This window comes from Pinus tabuliformis, chromosome 9 (genome assembly GCF_031772625.1).
Source record: "Pinus tabuliformis cultivar Carrire ecotype Pingquan chromosome 9, CPIR1, whole genome shotgun sequence".
Lineage (NCBI taxonomy): Eukaryota > Viridiplantae > Streptophyta > Pinopsida > Pinales > Pinaceae > Pinus > Pinus tabuliformis.
This window is the reverse complement of record NC_142307.1, coordinates 1,904,673,961-1,904,682,989: the sequence shown is the minus strand read 5'-3', so window position 1 is coordinate 1,904,682,989 and position 9,029 is coordinate 1,904,673,961.

Here is a 9,029-nt window from a genome sequence, read left to right as displayed (position 1 = left end):
TCTGTAAGACATAAGAATATGAAGAAAAACATAATGAGTGTTACTGGAAAAACTTACAGGAAACACAAACTGTGTAAAACTGAATTCAAAATACTTTGCTTTGTATTAAGGGTCCAGAAAATCTAAGTACATCAAATGTTTACAAATGCTTCATCAAGGTGCAACCTTTCTTCAAGAGTGCAACTATGTTGGCTTATTGGGGCTTGACCCAGGTTCAGAAGAGTTATTAGCTGAACAAATCCCATAGCTACCGGTCCTTTCGGAAACATTCCATGGAGCGCAGACTGAGGTCTCACCTGAGGTAGCAGGGGAGGGTGTTGGAACTAGTTTTCAGCATCCTTGGGATGCCTTGATGTGGTCTGGAGAGGTTGCGCACCGTTCTGTGGCCTCACGCCACTCTGCTTCTGCGTAGATCCGGAACAAGGCAAATCCTTAATGTTTATTATTACTGAGGTTGTTACAGATCAGATCTACTTCTTAAATATTTAAGCAAACATTTAACAAATATAACTAGTGCGCGCACCCAAAAATGTTATAGATTTGCATAAACTCAGAACATAAGCATAAGCGCACAAATAAAATAGATATATAAACCAGAGATTAACCAGATCCACAATATTTCAGAACCAACTTATCTTTATTCAATTCTTTCACCAATACAACCAGATCTGGTCCGCGCACACAACTGCAGACTCTACCAGGCCTCTGCGCACACATCTGCAGAGCCTTTATCTATCTACCAACACCCTTGTCTCACAAACACAGACAATATTGTCTTTACACAACCATAACACCAAGATTCATCCAAAACACGAACTACCTTCTACTCTTAGAGCCTTGCTCTATTTATACATTCCCATGGTCCAAAGACCATGGGCAGGTTGACTTACTTCCTATTATTCTATATTATTTCTTGGGCAGACAACCCTTTGACTCGACCTATTACATTTCGCGCTCCGCATATTTCAGATATTTACAATATTATTATCCTAACTTATAGGCTTTAAGCCCCAAAATTTTTACATGGGACCTTTGCTACCCAACATGTCCCCAACACAATCATCGTGACTCGTCCCGAGTCACTCATCAGTGCGGTGATACGCGTTGCCTAGGCTCCATGGTTCACCTTCCTGTGAGTGACGCACTTCGTTCTGCAACTCCCTCTTTGTCTCCTGCAACGCTTCTTCCAGCTCCTGCTCCATTGTCTCTACCACTTCATGCAACCGATAATTCTCATTCTGCTCTACTCGGTTAACATAGAACACCCCCTCATAGGATTTTAGCTCTAGCTAGGGTGCCGCATACGGGAACTTCTCATACCAATGCAGCCATTTTCCAATTTCGTATTGTCTATGTGCACTATCTGCTGTAGCTTGTGTTGCAATTTTGCAAGACCATTGCTGCTATCTGTGAGATCCAAGTCTTCAAGGTGCCTCAGAGATGACTTTTTAACTGCAATTCCACCATTTGTCTCCATATTTACAGTCATTCCCTTATCTTTTATGGTTCATCGATCAACCCATGAGTGAGGCAGTGGCATCCAGACCAGTTCTACTTCGTGTCTAAAAATTTCCAGCACATCCCCTACCGTCGATGCTGAACTCTGCGCGGTGCTCGCAGCTGTCAACATCGTAATCTTTAGAAAGTCCTGCATCTTCATTGGCCATATCACAACCCTTGGGCTTACCCCTTGAGCGTAGAAAATGAATAGTTCCATAGCGGCGGGAAGGCACAATAGCTTACTGTTCTCAAAAGCGCAACTCGTTCAGTGGATGCCCCCCTGTGATTTATAAGTGTTTTGAAATTCAAATTCGTTGGCTCCCGCCTTTTTTGGTGCCCTCATGTTAAGTCTGTGGCAGATTGTTCCAGATCTGGCTCATACCCTATCTCTTAATTGCCCGCCGCCCGCTCCCTTTTTCCATAACTCAGACATCTTGTCATGAATAGTGACAGAAATGGTCACCTCTCTGCTTGTCAACGTAGCAGTGCATCCTTTTCTGCGCAACCGTGACCCTTGTGACAGACCAAATCTACGCGCACCTTGGTTGTCGCGCAGCTTCCCCCTAGACTACTTTATCGTCCCGTGCTCTCTTTCAACTGGCTAGAGTGGTGAGACTATACTTCGGGTGGTTAGTCAAGCAGTCAGCCCACCCGTGTAGAGCTTCAGGCGACTGCCATTTACTCTTCCCAGGAAGGGGTCTCCATTGAGCTTGGCAAGCTGGACCGCGCCTCCATCTATAACTTCTTTGACTACATAGGGTCCTAACTAGTGCATGCAGAGTTTTCCAGGGAATTTCTTGAACTTGTTGTCATATAGTAATATTAGATCATTTTCTTTAAACGTGCGCATTTTGATATGGTGATCATGCCAAGCTTTTTCTCGTTGCTTCTGTACTTGCTGATGAAATCCTGCCATAAATCACTCCTCTTCAAGTTCCTCTCGCTGTGTGATCCTTTCTTCCAAAGCTCTGTGGTCTGCAATACCTGTTTCTGCTGCTATTCATAAACTAGCAACAATGTACTCCATTGGCATGACGGCTTCCTTGCCATAGACTAACTGGAAAGGGGTCTAGCCCATTAGCTCCTCACTCAAATTTAGGTACATATCTGCATAATATTTTGTTGTTGCCCATTTTGTAGAGGTGCCCTGCAATAACAATAAAATCTGTTGCGCGTATCACCAATTCTTTCTTTCGCTGAATGGAATATCCCTACGGCGTAGTTCCTATGGTTAAGAAGTGGATTATATCCTCAAAATGGCCATTCGCGACACGTACTGCATACAACTGTGCATCCGGTAGTCCTTCCTCTAAGTTTGTGGGCTCTTCGCCGTTCTCAATCCATGACAGGTGATTTGGGCCTATGTTTAGACATCCCAACTTTATGATGACTTCAAAATCATATTCCAGAAATAATAACAACCATCTACAAATGCACCCCCCCAACACAAGCTTATTCACTAGGTATTTGAGCGTAGAGTGATCAGTATACATATTAAAGTGTCCTCCAACTAGGTAGTGGTAGTATTTCTGGAGCGTGTACACCATCGCCAGTCCCTCCCGCTATGTAGTGGAATAGTCCTTCTCAGCTTTGGATAATCGTCAACTTGCGAACGCGATCGGGTGATCAATTCCTTCCACTCCTTCCTGTGTGAGTACTACGCCCAACACGATACACGATGCGTCAACATGCACGTGAAATTCGATGTCCCATTTTGGAAAGACCAAGATAGGAGCTGATGCCATCTTTTCCTTGAGCATTTCCAGACTTTTGTTACATTCCTCATTCCAGCAATAAGTAGCGTCCTTTTTCAACAATTGTTCCATCGGTGCCGTGATCTGCGCATAGCTCTTGATGAACTTCTGATAGTAACCAGTGTGTCCTAGTGTGGCGCGCAATTGCTTGACACTTCACGGTGCTTGTAGATTGAGTATGACAACACTATTTGCCAGATCCACCATGAGGCCTTTCCTACAGACCACATGGCCGAGCAAGTTCCCGAAGGGGACGAGGAAAGTACACTTCTTTAGGTTTAGCGCAATCTGGTGTCGTCGGCACGTATCTAGCATTAACCGTAAGCTCGTGGTATGTTTCTTAACTAGCCCAAATACGGTCCAATCATCAAGATATACCTCTAAGAACTTATGTATAAATTCCTTGAAGGTAGCTACCACGACGCGCGAGAATATCGTCGACGCGTTCTTTAGTCCAAAGGGCATCACCGTATGCTAAAAACAACCCCATTCGGTTGCGAATGTCATCTTACTTCTATCCTCCAGTGCAATCTTGATCTGGTGGTACCCCAAGAAGCCGTCTGTAAAGGAGTAGGCTTCCTATCCTCCCACATTTTCTAGTACCTCATCTGTAAATGGCGTCAGAAATGGATCGTTAACACATGCATCATTGAGCTTTTGGAGGTCCACGCATATGCAAATTTCACCTTTCTATTTTTTCTCTTGCACAACCATAGTACTTACCCGGTTAGACTCCTGCACTGGTTCAATTATCTCTGCTGCAAGCATCTTGTCCAACTCTTCGCGGACCTTTGCTTTCTATTTTGGATTTAACCGGTAAGGCCACTACTTAACTGGCTTTGCATCCAGCTTCAGGGTTATCTTCATCATTCCCATGTCACCAAGGATCCCTTTTAACTCTGTGATTTTAGTCGGGAATAAATCTTGATACTCTCAAAGCAGTTCGATGACCTTTTCCACCATGGCATCATCCCAATAGTCCCTAAGCGTTGCATACTTCGACTCTTCCTCTGTTCTGATGTTTACTTGTTTCATTTTCAGTGGCACGGTGATGTCTGGATCCTCAATTACTAGTCTGCGAACCTCGCGACTCCCCTCTGTTTCCAGAATATTGATGTTTCTAGGGTCGTCCTCATCATCTTCTATCTACACATTGTAACATTCTATGGCCTGGATCAACTGTCGCGACCAGTCCCGTTGCATGATTTCCTCTGGTTCTAGTGGTATTTTGAAAATAGTGGCCTTTACCACCTGCAATGTGTCGTCCACAGTATCCATCCATTTATCTTCAAAGAGGAACGTTAACCAAAAGCCTTCGCACAAGATATCCCACTCGCCTGTACCATGTCGGAGCTCTATTTCAGTATACTAGTTCCTTGGAATGACATCTAGGGTATGATAAAATAAGTGTGCCCACTTCGGTTGAGGCTCTTCTCTATAGACTTCGACACATTTGGTAAGGTGCCTGCGCGAGTCATCACGTCCATCGTATTTCTCAGTTATTCGTAGTTCCGGCTTCCCAAATATTATTTACATAATGCGCCTGCAGCTGCGCCAATCGTCGAAGGTTCCTTCATGTGTGCCCATCAATGCATAGGTGTTGTGCGCAATGCCCATCTCAACGCATCAAACCATTGGTGCTCTGAACCGCGCTTTCAAATATGGTCTATAATTCATCTACTGCTGTCAGCCCATCATACATCAGCAGTTCGCGATCCTAAGATCTGACGCAATACAACGACTTAGTCATCATATTGCAGTTTAACGTGGTTACTTCGTTCAACCAATTATGCCACCGCTCGTCCTCCTCATCTGAATCTTCGACGCATGACTCTACATGCCCCCATGATATCCTTGCTTTCGCAGTCGGATTGACCCAATCTTGATTTCATGTAGTAATTTTGTAGATACAACCTAATTCATCATCACTTCCTTCGTTGCACATAGGTTCAGTGTAACGTTGTCCTTCAGTCAGGTCTAGTGGAATGACTACGCGGAGTGACTTCTTCTCAAATATCATTTTCCGCTTCTTTAAATTAATAACCCCATTCATATCGGTGGCCTAGTCTATCCCTAACAATGCAGGGTAAGGGCTACTTTCATCCATGATTTCTATTACCTCAAAGTCCGTTCGGGTGCTCGTGCCTTCTATATCTACTGTAATTCCTTGCAGTCTTCCCATGGGCAAGATCTTCTGTTGATTCGCCATCCGCAATTGAATAGGAGACCATTGTAATGTGTTCTTGCCCATGCGCTCCCAAGTCTGTTTAGGTAGTACATTTGCATCTGAGCCCAAGTCCAGAATGATCTGATCCATCTCATAGTCACCAATCTGCGTTGTTAATCACATTTCCCACCTAGTCCGCGACGCCTGTTTTCCCAATTTTTGGACCATGCGAGGTTCACCCGACCCTACGCACCTAGTTATCAATTATTATAATCCTTTAACCGCCCTATTGTCACGAAGCAATTTCATGAATGTTTCTAAAAAGGCAGTTACCATTGAGGGATCCCTCTCTGGTTCGTGTTGATCCTTATTACCTGGGGTAGAGACCTCCGTGAAGCTCTTCCTAGCTTCTAGATCTATCTCCTTATGAACCCCGACATCATCCTTGGTTACTTTCCTCTTATCCTCCCCTGTAGCTGCGCCACTTCTGAGCACCATGTTTATGTTGGGGTCTTCCTCGCGTGGTTCGACCCTCATCATTTGGACGTTTTGCATCGTCGTAGGTTGCACTGCCCTCTTCTCACGTATATGTGCTATCAATGTGGGGCAATCTATCATTTCATGATCGAACTGCTCGTAGTAAGGGCACGATATTCTGGTCGGGTTGGTACAGTCCCGCGCGTAGTGTCCTAGTCCTCCGTAGTTGTAACAGATTAGCTGCCCGTGACCCCTTCCTGGCCCCATTCCTCCCCGTCCTTGTCCACGTCCCTGGAACCCACCACGCGCTATCGCCGTGGCTGGATCCTGACCTCGTGCTTCAGTCTGCATTTTGTAGGCAGGTGACCGGTCCATCAATAATTGATAACTATGGCAGTCTCACTCCTCGTGGCCCACCGATCTACAAAAGTTGCAAAACAACTGTTGGGGGGTCTGGTTAAATTTTGGCAGTAGATGACAGTTGTCCATGTTGTGCTTTCCTCCCACCTGACAGATTGCACACCAGAGTGAGGGTGCCGCGCTTGGCCCTGCTTGTGCCTCTGGTCGCAATGGTGTTGGTCCCCCCGTTGCCACATAGTTCACAAAGACCGGACAGTGATCCTTATCATGACCCTGGCTTCTACACTTTATACACCATACTTCCTCCAGTGCTTCTGGGCGAGGTGCCTTTTCTTTTTTTAAATTCTGCATTTCTAAACACAGGCTTTGTATTTGCGTGTGGATTCGCTGAACTCCCAACCCTGGATCCTATATTATAGTTTCATGCAACCTCATCGTTGTCTCTAATGCTTCAGCTTGGGTTGAGATCTTTTGCTATGACAGCGCTGTCCTCAGGTGTGGTGTCAATGACACCACAAACCACGTGCAGTGCTGCGCATCCGATGGCGTCATGTTCGCCTCGCGGATTTTACTTTTCAGTCTCTGATCTAGATCCCATGGAGTTTCACTAGGCATCATCGTGATCTCCTTGAACCCTATGATCAACTGCGTCTCTGATTTCGACCAGCTAAATTATTTTTTCAATTTAGCTTGGATCTCTGTTGTTTCCACATTCGGGTGATCGCTTGAGTACTTTATATACCACGTCAGTGCGTGGTCCTGCAGCGCACTAACTAGGGTAGCCTTTTTGATGTTATCGTCTGTAACTCCGTGCGCTTCCCATACTTCCCTTACCACGAACCAAAATTGTTCTGGATCTTAGCTTCCTGCTCCTTTGAATACCGACAACTGGATCGCATTCATAATGTTTAACCTCTAGTTTGCGCATTAGTGTACTAGGATCTACTATGATATCATACCGCTCCTGATCCAATCAATCCTCAGATTCTTTCTCCGTAGGGTTCCAGCATCCCGATATCAGACATACCTTAGGAAGATCTCGGTCTCGACAATGGAACCATTTGTTGGCTTATTGGGGCCTGACCTAGGTTCAGAAGAGTTATTAGCCGAAAAAATCCCGCAGCTACCAGCGCTTTCAGCAACAGTTCGTGGAGCTCAGACTGAGGTCTCACCCGAGGTAGAAGGGGAGGGTGCTGGAACCAGGTTTCCACACCCTTGGGATGTCTTGATGTGGTCTAGAGAGGACGTGCACCGTTCTGTGGCCTCCCGCCACTTTGATTCCGCGTAGATCCGGAACAAGGCAAATCCTTAATGTTTATTATTACTGAGGTTGTTACAGATCAGATCTACTTCTTACAATATTTAAGCAAACATTTAACAAAGATAACCAGTGCGTGCACCCATAAATGTTATAGATTTGCATAAACTCATAACATAAGCATAAGCGCATAGATCAAATAGATATATAAACCAGAGATTAACCAGATCCACAATATTTCATAATCAACACAGTCTTTTAGAACCAACTTATCTTTATTCAATTCTTTCGCCAATACAACCAGATCTGCCCTGCGCACTCAGCTGCAGGGGTCTGCGCACACAACTGCGGACTCTACCAGGCCTTTGCGCACATAGCTACAGAGCCTCTATCTATCTACCAACACCCTTGACTCACAAACACAGATAATACTGTCTTTACACAACCATAACACCAAGATTCATCCAAAACATGAACTGCCTTCTACCCTTAGAGCCTCGCTCTATTTATACATTCCCATGGTCTGCAGACCATGGGCAGGCCGACTTACTTCCTATTATTCTATATTATTTCTTGGGCGGACAACCCTTTGACTTGACCTATTACATTTCACGCTCCGCATATTTCGAAGATTTACAATATTATTATCCTAACTTATAGGCTTTAAGCCCCAAAACTGTTACACGGGACCTCCGCTACCCAACAAACTCCCTTTTAATGGTCAACCTAGTTCAATGGTGAACCCATAATAACTCATGAGGAGAGTTATTTATACAACAATAGAAAATATCCTAAACTGCTTTTACAAAAAGAGATTTATTCAAGGAAAAGGAAATATCTTCATGAAAGAACATAGAGACATCTATTTAACTGTTGCTTGCTATCCCTGTTATTTAGGTTCTGCTAGATTTGGTATTTGATATTTTTCCCTTTAAGCTGCTTGGCTGTTTGGTCTTCACGCTGGATGTCATATTTACTTATGACCTTTCATCTGATACTCTTTGACCTTGTTGACCTGTCAATAACCTTTACTGTGCTTTTTACTTTTACTGTACATTTCAAGTTTTTACTATGTATTTCAATAGTAAATCATTTAGTTTTTTACATGTCTCAGCATATGGTAGTTGGATATTGATCATCTTTCTGTATATTTCATATGTTTGTCTTTTAACTGTATGTTTTATCTGCCTCCTCTGTTTTAACATTTACTGTCTTTGTGTAAAGGATTTCTTCTTTGTTTTAACCATTACTGTGTAAATGACTTCTGCTCTATGTAAATGATAATTGTCTTTTAACTGTATAAAGGCTTTTGAATTCATTTCCTGAGAGAATCTGGAACAAACAGGTTTTATATGATCGCCTGCAAAATACAACAATTGTTAAGAAAAACACAGGCTGACAGGGAGGTGATAAATGGCTTTATTTGAGCTGAGAGGTCTGTGGACGGAGTCCTGGTAGTGTTTGTACGGTAATTGGAGGTCAAAATGGGTTGCAGAGGCTCAGGGTGGCGTAG